Here is a 23,235-nt window from a genome sequence, read left to right on the forward strand (position 1 = left end):
AACAGGTACAATTAAATTAAACAGATTTAATTTCTAGTATTGCATAGATTATCAGTGAAATAATTGCTGTGAATTAATTGCATAGGTTCATCTTTTATTTCATTTTAGCTGAATCAGTCACAAAAAACCCCCAGATTGTTACCAAATTATGTCATGATCTAAATCGAAAAATAGCTCACTCTGTAGTTATGAATCTCAGGTTTGAAAAATTACTTTCACAAAGAACTTTTCTAAATTACTTCACTCCTCACAATCTAGTCACATTGACATGCCACAAAGTATTAAATTAATCTCTGGGTGTTAACCTCTTAAGTGGGGGGAAAAAACCATCAAACATATAAAGGGGATTTTTTTTTTTTTTTTTTTTTTACTGCATACATGCAACTTCAGTACTAACAACTTGTTTCTATCTGTCAGCACAGAGTGCACAAGTTATCTGAAGTAACAAGCCAAAACCAACCAAGCTTCTCAAGCAGAGTTCACTATCATAACCATAACACAAATGGGACAAAAGCTAGACATATTGTGAAGATAGCTATTTTACCATATTTTGAAGATACTGTAAGGATGTCTGGATTTACTAGTTTCTATGCATTTAGTGGAGATACGGCTTCAGCAATTTGATGCAGGAGTCCATTCTAGAGGGAAGCGAGCCAGTGTGCACGTATAAAAAGATGGAATAAAAAAGGCAAAAGCAAAGGATTTTAAATAAGATGTCTAAAACACATTCAAAACTTCCATTGTATACAGATGAATACTGAGAAGATTAAAAAAAAAATATAAATAAAATCAGTAAAACATTTCTGTAATGTTCCCAAATCGTTTGTCTTTGACCAGCTGTTTCGCTGTGTTTCACAATCCCATGGTTTATAATTGACATTCAAAGGGCATTTTATTAGAAGTGATTTGGGGGGTTGCTACACATTCATCAGTGAAAAGGGATGTTGAGTAAATTCAACTCCTGGTTGAAATCAATCATGAACACAGGTTACACAGTCACAGTAAGCAGTTATTGAGACCCCCACATGATTGAAGTTGATTAGACATAAATGTTTTCGGTACAGTTCATGGGAATTTCGACCATTCAGCAACTCAAAGGGTCAAGCAGCTTTAAAAACAATTCTCAGTTAACACGACTGAACTAGCTATCAGATGGTATTTGTGTTCCTGTTAGTAGGACTTAACTTTTCCTCCAGATCTTTATAGGTAAAAAATCAACAGTGTGACAGTGTAATAAAATTGCAACAAATCAACCCAATCATCTGTTTCTAAATAGTGAGGTAATATTTCCCCTTTTCTACAAAGCCTTTTCCTATTCCTTCTACTGCAGTGGGTAGAGTTTAGGCTAGAGCACAGATTACCCTAGCCTTTCTGTTTTATCTTTTGTCAAACAAGATCATTAATTTTAGGATTTAGGTAGGCCTGATCTTTTTGAAATTTTAATTACAATGTTACTCTCTGTAGAGCTGACCTGTAATTATATGGACATGGTTTTGAAACATGAAGCTAAATCCTGTGTCCAGCACAGTTAGCAGAGCACCATATGCTTACAGGCCGCCTTCTTCTAAACATAGGCTTGGTTTCTCAAGGAAGATAAATCTGTCCCTGTGTAAATTAAATTAAAAGGTGCATAAACATCTCTTATCTAAGCACTGATTTGGTCAAAGGGCTTTTTATTTATCTCTACTTATTTTTTAAACAACTGCTATCAGTGGCAGTAGAGGAAAACCTCAGCGTAATTTGTTCAAGGAATAGAGTTTTCAGACCTGCTGGTTTCTTAAAGTGTAAAAGCTTGCTGGATCAGAAAGAACATTTTGACATCAATAAAATAGGAAACACTAATACAATAATTCCCTCCTTTGAAATAGTAAACCAAAAGAAAGAAAAAGAAAAACCTCAAACCCAACCCTCACATAAAGCCACCAATAATGGTAACCATAATCCAGCACAGCCTTAATCATTTAGCAGTTTTACACCATGTTCCTATCCAGCAGTGAAAAGTTGAGTCTTGCTAATGCAGAAAAATTAACACTATAATTGATCAAATGTGTTTCTTCCTGATCTCTGATATTCTTCTCACTTCTTTTATTTCTAGTCTTAACGCCACACTTGCTTGAACCTCATTAAAAATAGCTGCCAATTTGTGTGTAGCATAGTATCTAGAAAAGAGAACTGGCATCATACAGAAACTCTGTGTGTGATCACAAACAATAACACATGCTTGTGGGATCATTTTTCCTTCTAGAAGAATCATCCTAAGTCATAAATACTTCTATTATTATGGAAGGGCTTCCTCAGGTTTAGTGTTTTTCTTGTCTTGTTGATGGAGCCAAGATTTCTTTGCAATATCCAGGTCCTGCTGCCTTGTGGGGTTTTTTCTTTGTCTGGTGTATTGTAAGGTTGGTTGGTTTGGTTTGGGGGTTTTTTAAGGCAAGATTTGTCCTTGTATGGTTTCTCTTTTGCTTTTCTCCAAAAAACACTCTAAAAAGTCTTTGCAACTGTTTACTGTAAGAAGCCCTACTATCCATCATTGCCTCTAATCCCAAGGTTTTCCCAGATGCCCCTACACAATGACCTTCATGGGAGCATCATAAAGCTCATAATTCTAGAAAATAAAGTGATAAACACTGTAAAAATGTATCTTCTTTCAATTTTCCTTTTCTGATAAATATCTGTTACCCAAATCATGGAAGCATTAACACACTGGGTCTCCAGAGCATAGGGCTCAATTAGTTCTGTCACTGCATTGATAGACCACCTGGAACAAGCCATGCTTCTCTGTGCCTCAGACATCTCAGTTTTAATAGAAAGGAAAATGTATAACTTCATGGATTTCAAGAGCTCTACTCATAAGCTAAATTCTGTATTTCAGTTATTAAAATTATGATACTTTCCTGTATTTGTACAGCCAACATTTATGCATAAAAAATTATGGCATGTTGCAAAATGTATGGTTTTAATCTCAGATACACTAGTACATCCTCAGTGTTTAACTAAAAAGATTACTTTATGGTTACAAAATAGCTTTACCCTAAAGATTTTTTAAAATAGGAGTTAAAATAACAATTTTGCTTGGTAGGAAACAGTTGTTATCTAGCCACATTTACAAGGATAGATGCTCTAAATAAACTTGAGGTTAAAAGCCAAGATTTTTGTAGCTCTGACCTGCATGAATAATTTTTCTTAAAGCACTAAAGGCTGAACATTTTGCAACACAAGTAAATATAATGTAAGCATACGGTTCAGTACTATATTATAGTTATCCATACAGTTTGATTTTTATAATCAATTAAGGAGCTTAATAGGAACTTTTTTTTTCCAGTACCACTCATTGCTACTTTAAAAAAAATGGACTTTTAAATTAGTTACTTTGTGATACACCACATAACGTAGACCTTCACTAGTAATGTGTATAAAGACTTGGATTGGGAGCATGGAGATGTTGAGCACTGTTATTTTTAAAAGATTAATTAGAACAGATCTTAGAATAGATCACATCATCAAAAAAGTGGTAAACTACATAAAAGTAGTAATCAGGCACTGATAAGTAACCTGCGTGACTGATCAGGAAACACAAGAAAATAGTTAAAGGAGATAAGAAAGTAAACTTCGTCAGTAAACTTTGAAAGCTGTTCTGTTCCCTTCTTCTGCCCTTATTCTAGATGCTTTTGTGCACAGTATATATGAAAAGAATGAAGTGAGGTAATGTTAGTTATTAATCAATATTTCATGTTCATGGGTAATTCATTACATGACTCTCTAGTGTCAGCAAGTTGCATACTGCTTGGTGTTAACTGTCAGTTTTGTTTTGGAAATTGTTTCATTTACAGGTTGCTGTAAAATTAGTTTGTTTGCTCCTTATGTTCCTACAGCACATTTGATAGTTAATTATTAGAAGAAACTAAAGCTAGTGAAACAATAATTCAGTGCTGTCGAACAAGGACAGGCCATTTGAGAAAAGCTGTTTTCCACCAGACTATGACCCATTAACATAACAGGAACTGCAAAGCCAAGGCAGCATCTGTCACCACTGATAGATCGTATATTTATATCAGAAGATAATTCAAGAATGATGAAGACAAACCACAGTGAGTTCCTCAACTAGGTTTAGACAAGGTGTGAGATTTGTGAAATACTGCATATTGACCTAATATCATCCTTTAACATAAATCATACTTAAAGACAGACAACCATTTTCTCCAATAGACCACACACAAAATTAATTTCTCTATGTCCAGACTGTAATGATGCAAAATAGGCTGCTTCAGGATTAAAGTATAAAATGAGAACATACTAAATGAATTTTTTCTAGAGAAATCAAATTCTAGAGACCTGAGAGTCTTGAAATCATAAGTATTTGTTTGGGATTCAAAAGACATGGACTAAATTCCAAGCATTTCTCTGCCTCTTTTCCCAATATTACCTTTAGAAAGAATATAAATTGTTTGTCTACTTAGACTATTGACCTTTTGTAATGAGGGATTGTCTCTTTCTACTGTATTAAATCTGAGTAGAGAAGATATATACCAAAATCACAGTAACCCCAGATAGCAACATAACTAATGAACATTCCCAACTAGCAATCTTTGCAGAGTATCTCACTACTTAGACCAAAGCTGGAAAAAACTGTTCTAGTCAACAGAGTACAGACTGATACACTTCTATATGTTCAAGTCCCACACACCTTGATTTTTTTTTACAGTTATTTTTGCTCCTGGTTTATCAGATATTGATAGTAATTTAAATCTTCTCCCACTTGGAATATGCATTGCCTCCTGAAGACACCACTGAGGTATCTTGTGGGTGGCAGTAACTTAAAGATTACCCACAAGGCTTTGCAGATCCTGAACTGGAAACACCATGTCAAGGGATGAGCAGATAATCCAGTCTAACTTCCTACTTATTTAATTATAATTAAAATAACATTTGCATATACAAATATGTTTGCATACATGCTCACTTATGAGGGCATAGTTTATAAATCTGTTCACCGAAGTCAGATTAACATAGTTGATAGCTATACCACATAGACAAACAGAACAAAACTTCCTACATTACACTGTATGAAAAAATGCATTTAGCCCTACTTCTGAAACAAAGTCAGATACATGAAGGAATGTGATACCTGGTGTGTTTTGAGTAATGAAAAGGAAATTTGTTGGCCTACTGTAATATTTTGATCTTGGTTCAGGGTTCAAAACTAGAAAAATTGTGGAGTGCATTTCCTTTTTTGTGTGTCTCCTACCTCAAGACTGATGACAATAAGGTGAGCCCGGCACTTCTTTGGCATGATATTTGCTTAAAATGTTTGCAGTGTCTTCTTTGCAAGATAATGTGTCGGGAAAGGTCAAAGGCACTTAATTTGCCAACCTCTTCATGACTGCAATTCAAGAGACTCATCAGTCCCGGTCATTCACCATATATATACTTGGCTTTCAACAAATGGTTTCATGGCTTTTACATTGTTAAGGGATTAATATACTATAACTGTGCTAATTACATGACATGAGCCATTCAGCTTTATTCTTATCAGCTGCATACAATGCTATATTCTTTACATATAGATGATTTCTCCCTTCTGAAACAATATGGGGGTTTACTTTATATGATTATCATTTGTTGTTTTGCATCTATCATGGACGATGAAGTTTATTGAAAACAATCATTTCAGCCTTCCTTTTTAACATTGCTGGAGGAGAGAGGGAAAATAAACCCCAACAACTGACAGCTCAGAACCTTTAGCAGAATTAATTTATAGCATGAAATTGCTCCCTACACCAAAATTCACCTTTTAAATCAGTGTATATTACAATGGTGCACATCGATTATCTGTTTTGAAAGAGCAACATGACCCAGACATCTTCCAGCCTTTATTCACTGTTCATTCTGACATGCAAGCACATGGATTACTAATAGGTTTATATTTATATCAATCCTATTACATGATTGGATTACATACACTTCTTGATCCCAGGGAGGCTGTTCAGCGCTAGCAGGGATTTTACATCCTGCACCTTTAAGCACCAGCAGCTTCTGTCTGTGAGTATCTTAGTTCTGAAATATTTGCAGATACAGCTAGATACTGAATATGGTGGCAGAGATGTATATAAGCTTGCATATATGCTTATTGTACTAATTTCATGAGTTCTGCTAATATGTTTTACTTCTTTTATATTGTTGCTCAGTTCTTATTAGCCCAGTTCTTATTAGCCCAATTCAGGAAATTAAAAGCACCTTTTGCAGGCTATGTTTCAAGGACAGGGCACTCCAGAGACAAAGGCTGCAGTAGCTTTTCCAAGACTCTTCTATTGTGATAAAGAACAATTTACCCCTTCCTATACTTCACTCCCTGTCTTGCATATTTAGACTTTATATTGTTTCTGCCTAAGAGGAGATATCTTTTATCATATAAAAATATAGTCCAAGTCCTGTTATGTCATATAGACAGACATATCTCAGTCATTAAAGTGTTGGTTCATGGAAGGTGGGGTGGTAAGAAAGCCTTCACCATTTTAGACTATATACACTTGAATAGATAGTAACATTTACATTCATTAAATTTTAAAACTGTGCTATCAGGGTTGAGTTGTCAAGATAGAGCAAGTATAAAATGTCTTTTAATGCTGTTTGGTCTGACCCATCTGAAGGCACCACCTTTGCTATAAGCATCCTATTAATCTTGCCGGAGACCTAATTTTTACAGTGCTGCAGTACTGTTCAGTCACATGTTTTCCTTCCATTGACATGGGCTATCAGAACAATTCAGCATGATTACCAGGATAGCTTTGCTTTTACAAATGACTGGTTTACTGATTTTATGGTCAAGATAATATATCCCAATGGAAACAACAGGAAAGGATGAAAGCTGATAATAAATCTTGGTGTTATCCCATTCTGAGTTAGTACTGAAAATATCTCTGAATTGAGGAAAAGGAAAACTCTCAGTATATATCATGAAATGACTCACAATTGATTACCAGCACTTATATTGATATCATGCCAAACCTTCCCTCCATGGCTCAGAGAGAAAGGTGGTACAAATTCTTTTCTGTTAACTCCAAGTCAAGTTTTCCTTATTGTAGCAATATTATGGGGGAAAAAAAGAAACAAACAATAAGAAGCACAGATGGTAAAATGGGTAACAAGTTTACCATCATTAATATTGGCATAATTAACAATTAATATGCACACACATAAATAGTGACAGATTTCAAAGTTTATCACAGCACGTTATACAAACAGATAGTCTGCTGTTGTGGTACCCATGACACCTTCCTTCCACTTTTCATTAGGTGAAAACTTAGCTACTGAAAATGAAGTAACATGCTCTGGCAGGCTAAGTCTCAGCCCTAATTTAAAGGCATATCAAGTATAATCTTCTCCTCTCTCAAAGCAACAAACCCCCCCTTAGTAATCTGGAATATATTCAATTGTACTTTGCAAGCAATTCAATCTATAATAAGAAATTAAACTTTTAATGTATCAAAAGTACATCCATCAAGCAGTCTAAAGGACCTGTAGTGTAGTCTTTAAACACCCGAAAGATAGTCTCATAAAGTTTACGCTTGAAATTATGATGTATTTAGTCCTTGCTTAGTTGTTTCAGGAGATTATTTATTTTTGTATTATAATTTTCTGTGATCTAACTGTTACACAGCTGCCTTTCAGGTATTATTAAAATATTTTTCTTTAATGCTAGTCACTTGCCATTCCTAGTTTTGCCTTAGTGTAGATGTAGAAAGGACTCACAAAAAAAAAAAAAAAAAAAAAATTTTTTGTTCTGGTGTGGTGGTTTTGGGGTTTTCTTTGTTGACTTTTTTTTTTTTTTTTTAAGGAATGTATATGTTCTGCAAGAACTTGGTTTGCTATATGATACACAGAGAGAAACGGTTCACACATTAAAAATGTGGGAGATCCACACAAGAAGAGCTTGATTGGAAGTCTAGGGAAATAAAAAGATGATGGATCCACAAAAGGACTATTTGCTTGTGGAAGTACTTAACCTCTCTCAGCCGAGAAAAAAATGGGACGACATTTTCCCTGAGAGCAGTGTTCTGGCACTCTAATTCAATTACCTATTTTAGCTCAACTTTTTCCTTAAATAACATAAAATTCAGAATTCAGAATCTTCTTTTAAATTCAGAAGCATTTGTTCAAAAATAATTGCACTGCCGATTATATGTGGACAAAATTTGTAGTCACTGACAAATTTGCCCATCTGATACTTAAAACATTTTGCTTAAAAAAGAAAAAAAAAAAAAAAAGTTGGTGAGCTGAGAGATCTCTAAATGCTTGCACAGCACTCAGCTTATGTCTGCTTCTCACAGTCTCAAACTGTGAATTGGACATATGATGTACACTACAAGGTAGTAACTATAACTCAGTGATTTAACAGCATAGAGTCAGGTCAACACATTTTGGGGAGAAAAACTGCTTACAGTGCAGAGCAGCAAGTAGCCATGATGACTTGCCAGATGTGAGCCTGCTCTCTGTAACACATTCCCCATTTCCGCACTTATTATTAATCAAATGTTGTAAGAAGCTGCCTGCAACAGCACTCTGTAACCATGATTAATTAGCCAGTAGGTTTCAAAGGGAACCAAGCCACTTTTTCAAAACCTAGAGTCTTTAGATTAAAAAATCGTAAGTACTAATGTAGGACTGCATCATGTCAGCTGCTCAGCTGATTGCGTCCATCTAGAATGGCAGAGGTGCATGTCAGGCAAATTAAATGTTCTTTCACTTCACATCCAGAAGTACTGTAGAAAAGCAGTGCTAAATTGCCTCTGAAGAGTCAAGAAACAATTATTATGCTTGGTTTTCTGTGAAGTATAGGCTCTCTAGTGAGAGGATAGAACCAAAACTTGGTAACTAGGGGAAAATATCTGCAATGTAGAACAAGTCTTTAGCTAAACTGCTTAACTGAAAAACAAAACCAAAAAATCTTATACTGACATAAATTACAATTCTGCCTCACTAAACTCTGAATAAAAATTGAACAAGCATTTGGCCTTAACATCTTGTTGAATAGCGATACTCTGCTGGAAGAAAATATTGTTAACAGTTTTATATACTTTATAAGGTAAGTGACAGAAATGCATATTCTAAAAGCACTTCTGATGAATGAAGAAAAAAGAAGTCATGTTACATCCAGTTAACAATTAGCTATTCTAGCTCCAAAAATTAATCACATATCTAGCTTCACAAAAATAACAGTATTCCTACAAAATGACACTTTTCTGTGTAGTTATATTATTTGCTGTTATACACAATTATCATAGTAAACCCTAGTTATTTACTAAAACATCCAGGAATTGTCAGATTTTTATTAAATTAATTAGGATTTAGAATAATGTTTAGTTTAAAAAAATTATTGATGTTCAAGTCTGAAAACATTCCATAAATAATCAGGAAGGGGAAAATACATGATCTATATAACTAATCATATATATCAAACGAGCCACCAAAAGAGGCAAAGACATAGAAAGTTGAAATAAATGAGAACTACAGACAAGGAAACATAAAATGAAAAAATGAAGTGATTCTAAGAGGAAAGGAAAGAGAAAAGAGCTTAAAGTAAAACAGAAGTGTCCTCTTGGGAGAGGCTTTGATTTCTAGGTTGGCTAGACCTTTGCAACTCAAGGTGACAGGTGTCATCAACTCAGGAGAAGACACAACTCCTGGGGCTCCTTTGTTCCAGCTCAGAGCAGGAATATTAAGGGCATGTGACTTGCTCCTAAAGCACCTTTAGCAGCCACTGCCTAATCCCTGACATAGCATTGTCACATGTCCTCATGTAGTGTTTGACAAGCACACGAGACACAGTCAAAGCCATGGCTCATAAACCATAGGTCCTTCCCAAATTAGGGTATCAAACACATCCAGGCTTGGTTAATGATCCATTATAATTATTAAAAAAAGATGATAGGACTGTGGGCACCGGTCTACTAACTTTGGTACACAGCTGTAATTCCTACCTCTGTCACATACTCTCCAAGATGGGTCTTGGTGCTCCCTCTGCAAATAGGACATAATACTAGCTTTTTTCCTATCTTTTAATTTTTCTTATCCCATTCCATTTATCCATGTAATAAATAATCTCTTTTAGAGATTTTAATATGTATATACCAACATTTGGCCAAACCCACTGACCTAGACTCTGGTTAGGGTTTCCAGGCCAGGTTTCTTAAGAGTCAGTATGAGGTTCAGCCCTAAGATCCCAGACACAAAGAAAACGGGCAGGAGTAGAGACAAGCACCAAAGAGCTTATGCAGTACATCACTATGATAACACATTAAATGAATACAGATATGAGCAGCCACTGGTGGCAAAAAGGGAAGATATGGTAACAGGAACATACACATAAAATAATAATATTAAATTCCTTTTCTACCAAGTGTATAAGGGATGGAGTAGTGTACACAGCTGCAGCAGCCTTCAGAATGAATTTTCTATTTTGAATGCTTGCATTCCTTTAACAAGCCCCTGAATGAATGACATGGTCTTGATTGTGCTGAAGACAAACACTTAATGGTTTTGAACACATTTTTAGAAATGAGTAACTGAAGTTTGCTTTGTAACAAAAGTATCAACCTACATATGTTAAGAGCTGTCAAAGAAAGATACCCAATAGGAAGCACCAGACAATCTCTGTGAGACTATTTGAACCACCAATGATTGTGCTATAATCTTTGTACGTTCTTGATAAGAGCTGTTTCCAAACTGCTAGGCATCAGTTAGAACTCAAATTGATGTTACGCAAAGTAATACACTGCTACCACTGGTTACAGCAATTTTATCTTCAAGCACAGAGCATATGGTATAAAATTACTTTGTAAGACATGTAGCAGTCTTATAGTTCCTATTTATCAGCATGGAAACAGCCAACAGCAACCAAAAGTACAGAAATCAATTTCAAATTATCCCCTTATGTTTACAAATTAAATTTTTCACTTATTACTAGAATGTGGACATGCAAGAACCAAACACATGCCCCAAATTAAAAACCAAGAAGGAGGGAGAGTTATAAACATATGTTACAGCATAAATATATGTTAACTCACTGCTGCAGAATTCACCATCAGCATTGGTAGGAACCCTCCAAAGCTAGAAACTCAGGTTGGAGAATGACTGCTGTGGTGCAGGTAGACAAGTACTGCTTGCAAAAGAGTTTAAGTATAGCTGGCTTGCACACCGCAGCCTCCACTCTCCTGTTCCCTTGCCCTACCAGGGAAATGTGTGTGAAGCAAAATACCTGCCAGAGTTAGCGCTTTGTTTGATGACCTTAGTAAGCTTGACATTGGCATCAATCAGTTTGGCAGCAAAACTATTGGAATCTCTGCAGGTCAAAGAGTTTTTGAGGTGTCAGCATGCAACTGGCACCAACCCTTAGTGACACTGCTGCAAAGTGCTGGCTGTTGGTCAGGCAGCATATACACTGCCCCACCTATCTTACAGTGTCAGTTGTCAGCAAATGTGGTAGGTCAGCATCTGCTGGATTAAAGGCCAGCAGTATAAAGGCCTGGACTTTATATTCTCTCTCACAGATAGCAATCTAAACTTTGTATTTCTTTTAAGTACTAGCCCAGAGGATCCTTGACAATCCATCTCTGTAATTATCACATTGAATTTAGAAAGTAGTGAAGTAGTCTGATGCATCTTGATGTGCTATCTTAATTACTGCTTTGTATCCCTGGGTCTTTTACTGACTAACACAGACGTATTTTTATACTTCTTGGAGTCCAAAAGTATTTTCACAAATTAGAAGTGTAAAAGAACATTTTGAGAGAGAAGGAAAATGGTAAGATGCCTCTGCCTGTATCTAATACTGTCTTATTTTTCCAGGAGAAGGAAAAAAAAATTCAACAGCAAAAACCCTTAATAATCTTATTCAGATACCCATTTGTGCAAGTAACAACAGCTGGCCTCTACTCCAGAAAATGGAATCATACTCACAGTGCGTAACTGCAGGGTTGGCAGCCTATCAACCCCTGGGCAGTACATGACACTGTAAGCAACCTCACTGACCTTGGTGGCACTTGGTATCACACTGATTGCTTGAGGCATTTGAAAAATCAAAACAATTAAGATTTAGAGCCAAAAAGAACTCTGAATGTCTTTTTTTTCATGGAAATTCTAACAATTCAGAACTACTTTTTAGGTCACGTGGAAGCAAATCAGGATTCTCAGACACTTTTCCTTATCCCGCAGTTAAAATCCATTTCCTCTCTACTTTGTTTTAAAAAAAGAGTTTCAAATGTTACTACCTCTTTATTACATTGCACAGTAGCAGTGCATCATATGACATGTCAGAAAGGACATCAGTTACCATGGTATGACACTGGATATATTTCACCTTTCTTTCATTTTCTATAAAAATTAATGACAATGGCTATATACAGATTATATTTTAATGATTCAAGTGTTTTATTTTGTACCTGAATGAAAGAATTAGACTTTGGAAAACTGAAATGTATACTGACACAAATATTGGTTCTGACTAGCCCCTGGTTAGAAAGCTAGTGCTATTAATATTTCATTTTCACAGGCAGGAAAGAAACTAAAACCCTATCCCAAGAGAAACACAGCATTTTGGAAATTTTCTCTTTTATCTGTTCATTTTCAGTGGGTGGGGTATTTTTGTTCCCTCTCCAGAGACCACTCAGCTTCTGGTTACCACTAGCATTTGCTTGGGGGCAGGACAGGAGTGCTTGAGACAGGACAAAGCCGCAGTGGCAGAGCTTCTTGGGGGGCGACTTTCACAGAGATTGCCTAGCATGGACTCCAGCAAGTACACTGCTTTCTTGTCCAAGCAACCAAGGCAGTTAATATCATTCCTTATCAGTATTCAAAATAGTGATGCAATAATCCATGCACACCAAATATTAATCAGTCTGAACATAGTATCACCTATTCTGACACTGACTGAAAGGAAAACCAAATCCTTATACTTAAGTCGCATTTTCCATCCCATATGCCTCCAGCTGGTTGCCAGGCAACCAAAATATATCATTGTGCATGTGAATTAGGAGTAGGTAAAGCAAACACAAACACATAAAAGAAATTTTTGCAAATATTGCAAACTGCCCTCTCCCAAACGGCTCCTAGGACTTGTATGCCCTGAGCTAAGCTTGCTGACAGGTGGCCCTGAGGCATGTAACAGGTACACCCATACTGGTGTGCAGCAGCACACATGTGACTTCCCAAAAAGGTCTCCTGCAGATGTTTTAGAAGTAGCTCATTAAAAGATGACATGGATCAGGCAGCTCAAATCAGTAAGGTGACTGAGCTATTGAACACAGTTAGGGGCTGTAGAAATGCCTTCCAAGAGAAACAGAGCAACCACAGGAAGTCAGGTACAATTTGGTTTCTTTCTCTCAGGCAACCAGCACTTTCTTGCAAATTGTCTGCTCAGGGGAGGAATAACTCTAGTGAAAATGAGTGCTGGTGCACACTACATCAAGACCCATATTCTGACCCGTAACTAATGTCATATGGATACTACACACGTGCACATCTCACATTTATACCAAAGGGAATTCTTTGCCATGAAACAACCCTGACTGTCAATTTCTTAAGTAATGGCAGCTCAGAGCTTAATTTCAGCATGCAGTCAGAAAGGACACAACAATGGCAGTGGGCTGAAAATGTGGCTCCTGACAGAACCAGGCAGGGGAGAAAATGGCACTGATAGCAGGATACCTGTTTTCCATCAGTGTCATGACAGCTGGGGGTAGGGGGAGCAAAGTTTTTGTCTCCTCTGTAACAGGAGGCCTGGTTTTGTCCCCTCTGTCTCCTAAACCCTGCAACTTAGTAAATTTATTCCAAGTTGTCCATCCATGTAAATGCAACACTTCTGAACAATAAAGTTTATCACAGAACCTTAGAAAAGTTTTTTGGAAAAGACTGCTGGTGGCCATCAGATGTAACCTCCTGTTCAACTCAAGGCTGTTAACGACGTTGGATCAGCTGCATCTCTGCCCATTTGAGCCTTGAATACCTCCAGGGATAAGAGTCCAGAGCCCCCGAAGGCAGATTCTTCCAGTGCTGAACCATCCATCCAGGGAGGAAACATGTCTTTCTGTTACAGCCTTCCAGAAAGGGGACAGCATGGCCCCATGCTGGAGTTGAACAAGGTGTTTAAAATGAAAGCCCTGGTGTCCCAGTCCTTGTCTCCAGAGACATTGATTTTTCCTTATAATGCTGTTATTACATAATAATTTACAGCTGGTGAATTTAAAAGGCTATCTAAAAAAATTCTCTCATTTGACTATGCCAATACTTCTAAAAACTGGCACTCTTTGTTATGATTGAGCTCACCAAAACTGTATTTAGTCCAACTGGAAATTAAGCCACTTTGATGGATTTTCATCTCTTCTTCACCTTTCCCTACAAATATACTGAGTCTGAAGATTAATTTTGATGATATAGATCTCAAATATACTTTTTAGTAAGTAAGGTGTGTTATAAACTGACTTCTTAAATTTGGCTGAGTCAGAGTTTCCAATTTCTTTATTTAGCAAGCAGCAACAAGCAAAACAGCACTGGGCGGCCGGGGAGTCTCGTACTCCAACAACGGACCGCACCCTCCAGGGCACTCTGTTTCAATCTTATACTACAAAGTATTACATAGTCATTATACACCTATACATATTCATTACTTGAACCCGCCTACTCCCGCTTCGTATGGTAATTAGCTTATCAGTCTTTTACGCTTGCGCAGAAGTTGTTAAAACTACGGTCAGGGGTCTTCAAATTGTGGGGGGCGGTCTTCTGGGAGGAAGGCTGTAGGTCCTCCTCACAGTGTACGTTTCACCTTTGGCTTGGAATGTGATGATCCTCTGAGTTTGCAGAGTTCTTATCAGTCTAGGCCCAGTAATCTCTTTGCATAATGAGATTCATGGCCGTGAACATCCTCCTGTTTTATTCAATTATGCGTCTGCAATTCTCCACATCTTCTGACATACAGATGCTTCCTCTCTTGTTGTTCCCCCACCCTTCCTGTCACTTTTTTTTTTTTTTTACACTATCATGTTAGTTCAATTAAGCATTTGCTGTTAGTATTACACAATATGCAATAGTTCATATTACAGTTCGCTGAATTTGATGAACAGACGGTTTACCACCTATCACAAGGTGAAAATGTATTTACATATTGCAACAGGTCAAGCAAAATCAGTTCTTTATAGATCATGTTTTTAGGCACAGTAAAGCAATAGCCTGTGGGTTTAATCTGTGAAATTATGCACACTCGAACATGTACCTCACATAGTAAAATAACACTTCAGAGCAGCAATTTTGATTTGAAAACATTAATCCACTGTTCTTAACAGTTAGCTGAAAAAGGGAGAGGAATGGTATACTTAGCATTCCATGCACATTGCTTCAAGGAGAGCACTTTTCTGACTCCTGAGCAAGAGAGAAGCAGAATAAAGAAATAAAATACTGTATGGAATTCTTAGCATTGTTCTTCATTCGCATTCATTTTGTCTGTGTGTGACTCCATCCAGTGGGGTACCAGCACAACATTTTCAAGTATTCATTCCCTGAGAGCTACAGAATTAATTACAGTCCCATTCTAAAACATCCATAAACAACACAGGGAACTCACAGAGTCTATGAGGAATTACATTCCTGTCTTTCAAACCCTAGACTAGCAGAGCTCTACAATCAAAACCTGAACTCTACAAAGATCTGACCAATCATCCATGTCATGCTCTTACCCAGTCTAAAAAAGAAAAAAGCCATTGCTATTTTTTGATAACGACAATACTTAGACCTCTTACATATTAAATACATGTATATCCCAGCATATCTGTGGTGTTTTTTTGCTTTTTGTTTTTCCCCTAAAAGAAATCATGGCACTACAGCAAAATAAACTGTAGGTATTCTCAGGTGACTAGAATCGTACCATGACTACAGATGATTATGGGCAAAGATAATTAGTTCCAATAGACAAAACCACTTGCATGAATTCTTTAAAATATTGTGTGGCAAGTGCTTAACACCTCTTAAGTGCACAGCAATTCTACCAGAAAGCTAATCCCGACATAATTGTTTTGTTTAACCACTAATTAGCCTGATAAAAGATTCAGTTGCCCCCAGCCTTGCTACTCTGTATTCCAGGGATTTGTCATACCAGCAGCTCATATCCCACATATGGTTTACATACCTTGACACCTGTCTTTACCTGACACCTACAGCAGTGAAAAAAAGATGTCCTTTTTCCCAAGGACAGTAGATTTCCTAAATAGCTTGACTTGTTGATTCCTCTACTTTTGTGAACTTTCCATTGGGACGATTAAAAATGCTTTGCATTACCTCCAGTCCCAAATCCATTTCAATGGGATGATTTAACAATGCGGTTAAACACCTCACAAAGTGGTGAGGTGGATGAAGTTTTCTATAAACCGTTGGGAGAAATCTTGGGATCACTTGCCGTTGTTCTTGTGGGGGACTTCAACTTCCCAGATAGCTGCTGGGAACACAACACAGCAGAGAGGAAACAATCCAGGAGCAGGCTGTTCCCACAAGCCAAAAAATAAGCAGGCAGGGAAGGAGACCTTCCTAGCTAAACAGGGACCTTTGGCTGGTCCTCAAGAACAAAAAGGAGAATCTATGACCTTTGGAAGAGGGGCCAGGTCTCCCATGAAAACTGTAAAGATGTAGTGAAGCTATGCAGGGAGAACATTAGGAGAGCCAAAGCTCAGCTAGAGCTCAACCTGGCTACAGGTTGTTAAGGATAATAAAAAAAATTTCTATAAATTTGTTAATAGCAAAAGGAGGATTAGGGAAAATCTCCCTCCTTTACTAGATGCAGAGGGAAACATGGTAACTAAGGATGAGGAAAAGGCTGAGGTGCTCAACACCTATTTTGCCTCAGTGTTTAGCAGTGGAACTGTCTGTTCCCTGGACACCAGCCTCGTGAGCTGGGAGATGGGGAGGGGAAGCAGAATGAGATCAGCACAGTTGAAGAGGAGGTGGTCAGAGACCTGCTACACCGCTTGGATGCACACAAGTCTGTTGGAACAGATGGGTTACACCCAAGGGTGCTGAGGGAGTTGGCAGATGTGCTCGCCAAGATGCTTTCCATGATTTACCTGAAATCCTGGCTAACTGGGGAGGCCTTGTTGGACTGGAGGGTGGCAAATGTGACACCCATCTACAAGAGAGGCAGAAAGGATGATCCAGGAAACTATAGACCTGTCAGTCTGACCTCGGTGCCGGGGAAGTTCAAGGAGCAGGTCATCTCGGGTGCCATTAAGAGTCATATAGTGGACAGCCAGGGGATCAGGCCCAGTCAGCATGGGTTTATGAAAGGCAGGTCCTGCTTGACAAACCTGAACTTCTACGACAAGATGACCTGCTTATTGGATGAAGGAAAGGCTGTGGATGTTGTTTACCTTGACTTCAGCAAGGCCTTTGACACCGTTTCCCACAGCATTCTCCTGGTGAAACCGGCTGCTTGAGGCTTGGATGGGCACACACTTCGCTGGGTAAAAAACTGTCGGATGGCTGGGCCCAAAGAGTTGTGGTGAATGGAGTTAAATCCAGTTGGCAGCCCATCATGAGTGGTGTCCCCCAGGGCTTGGTTTTGGGGCCACTCCTGTTTAACATCTTTATTGATGATCTAGACGAGGGGATCGAGTGCACCCTCAGTCAGTTTGCAGATGACACCAAGTTGAGTGGGAGTGTTGATCTGCTCGAGGGTAGGGAGGCTCTGCAGAGAGACCTGGACAGGCTGGAGCCATGGGCTGAGGCCAACTGGAGGAGTTTCAATAAGGCCAAATGCCGGGGGCTGCCCTTGGGCCACAACAACCCCCAGCAGTGCTACAGGCTTGGGGAGGAGTGGCTGGAGAGCTGCCAGTCTGAGAGGGACCTGGGGGTGTTGATTGACAGCCGGCCGAACAGGAGCCAGCAGTGTGCCCAGGTGGCCAAGAAGGCAAATGGCATCCTGGCTTGTATCAGGATTAGTGTGGCCAGCAGGGACAGGGAAGGGATCTTCCCCCTGTACTTGGCACTGGTGAGGCTGCACCTCGATGACTGTGTTCAGTTTTGGGCCACTCCCTACAAAAAGGACACTGAATGCCTTGAGCGTGTCCAGAGAAGGGCAACGAAGCTGGTGAAGGGTCTGGAGCACATGTCGTACGAGGAGCGGCTGAGGGAACTGGGGTTGTTTAGTCTGGAGAAGAGGAGGCTGAGGGGAGACCTCATTGCCCTCTACAACTTCCTGAAAGGAGGTTGCAGAGAACTGGGGATGAGTTTTTTTAACCAAGTAATAAGCGATAGGACAAGAGGTAATGGCCTCAAGTTGCACCAGGGAAGGTTTAGACTAGATATTGGGAAGCATTTCTTTACAGAACAAGTTGTTGGGCGTTGGAATGGGCTGCCCAGGAAGGTGGTGGAGTCCCCATCCCTGAAGGTGTTTAAGACTAGGGTCGACATAGCGCTGAGGGATATGGTGTAGTTGGGAATTGTCGATGTTAGGTTGGTGGTTGGACTGGATGATCTTCAAGGTCTTTTCCAACCTAGACAGTTCTGTGATTCTGTAATGGCACTGATATCAACACCATGTTCATCCTCAGAGGAATCTGAGGACATTGCTACCTTAAGACCACCATCCTTCAGTCTAGCCAGGTTCCAACATGCAGCAGCTTATGGTTCCAGACATTAATAAATGACTGAAATGAGAGGGTCTGCAAGTGTTGTCTGTACATGAGTTTTAAAGAATTCTTGTTCGTTTCCTACTCATTTCCTCAATAATTTTCACTAAGAAAAGCTTCCTTTTACTATTATAACATCTCTCAGCATGCACCATGAATAGCCCAGACTGTTTTTTGAGCCTCCTCTCTGGAGCAAGCCTGCAGTCAGTTCTCACCATCCTTGGCTACTGTTGAAACAAGAATCCGCTCCTGAACCCTGTTATCAGTCTACTGCCGACAGCACCTTTAGCATTTTCAAGGTAATCTGCACAAGAGAAAAGTAATTTGTCATGCACAATGACTGACATTCAGCTCTGAACTCACAGGCAAGAAAATCATCAAGGCAAAAAATGTGTCTGATGTAGAACAGATAAAATAAATAATGTCAAGTGAAGGATGAATTGTATGCCAAAATGTTGAGAGAGACAGAGATGGTTTTTCTTCCTAAGACATCTGCAAGAGAAACCTAGTATCAACTGAATTACAAACTTCCTAAACTAGGATATAATATGGAAATAAACTTATACATAGCAGAGCATCCCCGATATACCAGAACTGGCCATATGCTAAACAAGACTAGAAAAGCCTTGTTTGCATTTTTTACTGCCACACTGGGCTAGAAGTCTGAAAGGAATAATCAGAAAAGACAACTCTGCTTCGGAGACTGCTTTGTAGATAATTTGCTTTTAGTAGTTACCCATAAATGAGGTGTGCCCATTGGTGTCATTGATCAAGGAAAGGGATTAAGTATAAGAAATAACTTTCAGAATGGCATTGTGTACTTTGGGATTGTGTTATTTGCTCTGACAGGAAAGAGCTTTGCTAAGAAATATAAAGGCATGTTTCGATACATCTTGACAACACCTTTTGTTTCTTCTTTCAGGAATTTGTTGCATATCTTACTTAGCAAGAAATAACAAAAGTATTTCCCCCGCATAATACAAGTGGTTTGGGGGTAACAGGACAAGCAGAGTACCCTCCTCCTTAAGGAATGGCAAATCCATAGCCAGTGCTGACTGCATAATACAGACATGTTGCCAAATGTGTTTAGGATTCATGGTAACAGTGTCCACCAATCTGCAATGAATCATTGGAGAGCTAGTAAGATTAGGAGCGAGGTTATCAGTGGGCAGTTCTCCTTGGCAAGCATAAAACAGCCGCTCTTTCAAAGAGCAAGCAGCAGGTGGGGAAATAGTTCATGAGTCCGGGAAATCCATTATGTGCTAGAAATCTTAAAAATGTAAGAAAATGTCTGTCTTCTTAAATAAGGCTACCTTGAAAGTAGTGAAGCAGAACTAACCTAAGAGTTTATAATGCCTTTTAAGACCTACAGAGCAATAACATTTTAAATCCTACTAATCTGGTATTTATACCACAGTATAAATAGCTACCACATCCCTGTTCGTGCGCAGGCATGATTCATTTTACCTCTTCCACTCCCCCTTCCTTTTTCCTCTCCCCACAGGCATCTACTTTACTTCTGAGTGTAAAGTGGTGAGAAAAAAGCCTGGAAATTTTAAGAACTAATATGCTAGTTATGTAACAGAAAATGCAAACAAAAGGTGGAAAAATCCCAGGATAAGAATAAAACTGCAGGCTGTGACCTAGGTTATAATTCAGTTCTGCAACAGCATTGCAAAGACCTGAGGACTATAAAACTGTACTACAATATTTGCAGTGTTGGCAAGAGCTGCTTCCAATATATGATCTACTGAATTACTTAAAGCATCAGTTCTGAAAAGCACTTAAGCATGTAATTAACATTAAGCGTATGCTTAAGTTGCACTGATTTTAAAGCAGTTTAGACACACATAAGTACTTGCAGAATTGGAGTTGTCAGAGCCAGACTGTCATCTGCCTGCACTGTTTCAAACAAGCTACTACATAGTTCAGATGGAGATATGCATTTAACTCATCAGTTTTTTGTCCACTCCATCAAGGAAACCTTCTATTATCCCTTCCTTGCACCAAAGGCAATCCATATCCTTAAAAAGAAAAATCGTAGAGTGTGATTTTGCATGCAGTATGAGAAAGCCCAGATAGAGAGTTCAAGGCCTTCTGCATCAAAAAAAACTTGAAATGAAATAATCATAATAGCACTTTTTTCCTGATTTATATTACATACAAAGTACTGTGTTAAACACCAGTATACAGCACTTTACTACTGGCCTCAGCTGATCAGTCATTTCTCTAGCTTACCTGTTAAAAGTTGGTGATGTTCAGCATTTCTAATTTCTCTTTTCTCCTGAGGTATGCAGAGCAAGAGCAAGACACACACAAATACTAACCACCACAAATACTAACACATACACACAGCTTCTTACTGTAACATTATATTAAAAAAATAATACAACAGTTAATAAAAAATGAAGGGAAATCTTTTGTAACACATGTATCTTTGTGACTGAAAAATATTGCAGGTCTTCAGTTGAGTCATTCTAGAATTATGTGGTATCCATTAAAGGATCTGGAAACATTTACAAGAAAGGTCATATATTTTTCCATTCTAGAGAAAGAAAATCATAGCAACTGTGCGATCTTTCCAAGGTCATACTGCAACACTAGTGTAGCAGAGATGTCCTGAATGGCAAAAAAATCCTGAAGCCCTCTACATTACAATCCTTTCCAAACCAGACATAAACTGGCATTTGCCTTTATCTCGTATGTATTAAGTGCACCCATTTTAGACTGGTATCGTTCATTTCCAGAATGTATATTCCATCACACAGTTGAAGTGTTATTCATCACATTTTCAGCTGCATCTTTTGAGCAACTTGCTTATGTAAGATTTGTTCAGTATAATGATTTCTTTTCTGCAGATCTTAGCCATAACTTTTCTTACTTTTCAATAGATAGATAAGCTTTAAATGTAAGTGATCAGTTGTATTACCCTTGTGAGCAAACTGCTTGATAAGAGTGTTTCACCATACTCTGACCCAGTATGCGAAATAAGAATTAAATATCTGTAACATGTCACATCTATAAATAAATGAAAACTGAATACATAAAATTTCCTTCCTATGGTAGATTGTCTTTAACATAACAATTAGGTAATTTATCTCAGAAAATATTTCAAAAAATAGAAGATTTAGCAAAAAGCCACAGGTCTGTTGCTCAAAGTGTAACAAGGTTCATTCCAGCTTCCATCTCATCAGATATTTCTTTGACTGAAACAGGACTTTATATGAGAGTAACTTTATTTACACTAAGATTTATTTAGACTACAAAGCACTATGAATCAAATGACAGAAAACACTGTCCACTATGTCACAGAGGATTACAACTGGTAAAAATGTACACAAGTACGTGTGTTGCAAAAACCACGTACAATGTTATAAAGTAGAAACGGCTTAACTCAAAAATATTATAAAAAACACCTCTAAGATTAGGTCTTTTGACCAGATAAAAATGACAAGCAATTTTACATACATTTGCATATTAATGTAAATGCTGTAACATTAATTAAAATTAGACATGTTTGGTTCAAGTGCAAATGAGGAGAGAATTCAACCAGTTTCTTAGGTGTGGATATTCCACTCCCTTAGACCTCAAATTTTTCTACATGTCTCTCTGTGCTGGATACAAGATGGGGCTTTTGCAAAAATGCATTACAAGGTCAGCAGGGTGCCTGCCCAGGTACACACATCTTTTACAACTACAGTCATCACTACTAAATTCAGATGCTATTTAAATCTAAGTCTGGCTGAAGGTGTAGGTTGCTTCTCTTTAAATCTAAAATTGACTCAACTGTCCCTGTCCCTAAGACAGGCTGACTACAAATATTGTGGCAATTTTTAAAATTCTTGGATACCTTCCCTGATTTAGCTAGTATGAATTAATTTAAATTCTAAAGCAGATTTTCATTGTTCAAGGATGCTTTATGTATAACTTTCTGAATGCTTTTTGGTAAATATTTGGTCTTGATGTATTCTTCTCTCATCCCTCAGTTGTAAATATAAATGCAGGAAAACATATGTCCAAGTATAATTAAGGCCTGACCAACAGATTAAAAAAAATAAGGGATGGACACTTTATTCTAACAGGATCAAAATTACTAAAATTCCCGAAGTTCAAAAGCATAACTTTGCCCTCATTTTATTCCGGGATTGGCAAATAGTATTTTTCTTGGTTTTTAACATTTTATATCTGTATTACTACTTTTTAGAATACCTTGGTACAGACTGCATCTATAGCACTGATAACATACGCACTGCTTGTTGAATACAGAGAAATAAAAGAATAGGAAAATGGAAATTACAAACAACATGCATTTTTCTCCATACATAGCTAACAAATGTATTTAATGTAAATGTTTTGTATTTGTATATATTTATTTGTATAAAACTAACTGGCCTTCTACTAGTGTTACAAATGAAGAAAGTTATTAAAGAAGATACAGAATGAGGAAAAAATAATACCTTTGCAAAATTTTGTAGGGAAATCACTCCATGCACAGAACTGAGAGAAGGGATGAAAAAGAACCAGAATACACTGGGGACAGATTTTTCAAGTCTCTTACATGAAGACAAACTGT

General features: G+C 37.9%; 1 protein-coding gene across 4 annotated transcripts in view; it reads left to right on the forward strand.

Moving 5' to 3' along the window:
• RASGEF1A (RasGEF domain family member 1A) overlaps positions 1–23,235 on the forward strand; it is a 187,497-nt gene that overhangs the window by 44,624 nt on the left and 119,638 nt on the right. Inside the window, exon 1 of one of the 4 annotated variants that reach the window (XM_074907103.1) lies at positions 5,964–6,039. The exons of the other annotated variants lie outside the window; for them this stretch is intronic. The gene's annotated coding sequence lies outside the window, so the exon portion shown is untranslated. Of the gene's footprint in view, positions 1–5,963; positions 6,040–23,235 lie in introns of those variants that run through there. 4 annotated transcript variants of the gene reach the window in all.

The sequence above is a fragment of the Athene noctua genome, chromosome 5, assembly GCF_965140245.1.
Source record: "Athene noctua chromosome 5, bAthNoc1.hap1.1, whole genome shotgun sequence".
Classification (NCBI taxonomy): Eukaryota; Metazoa; Chordata; class Aves; order Strigiformes; family Strigidae; genus Athene; species Athene noctua.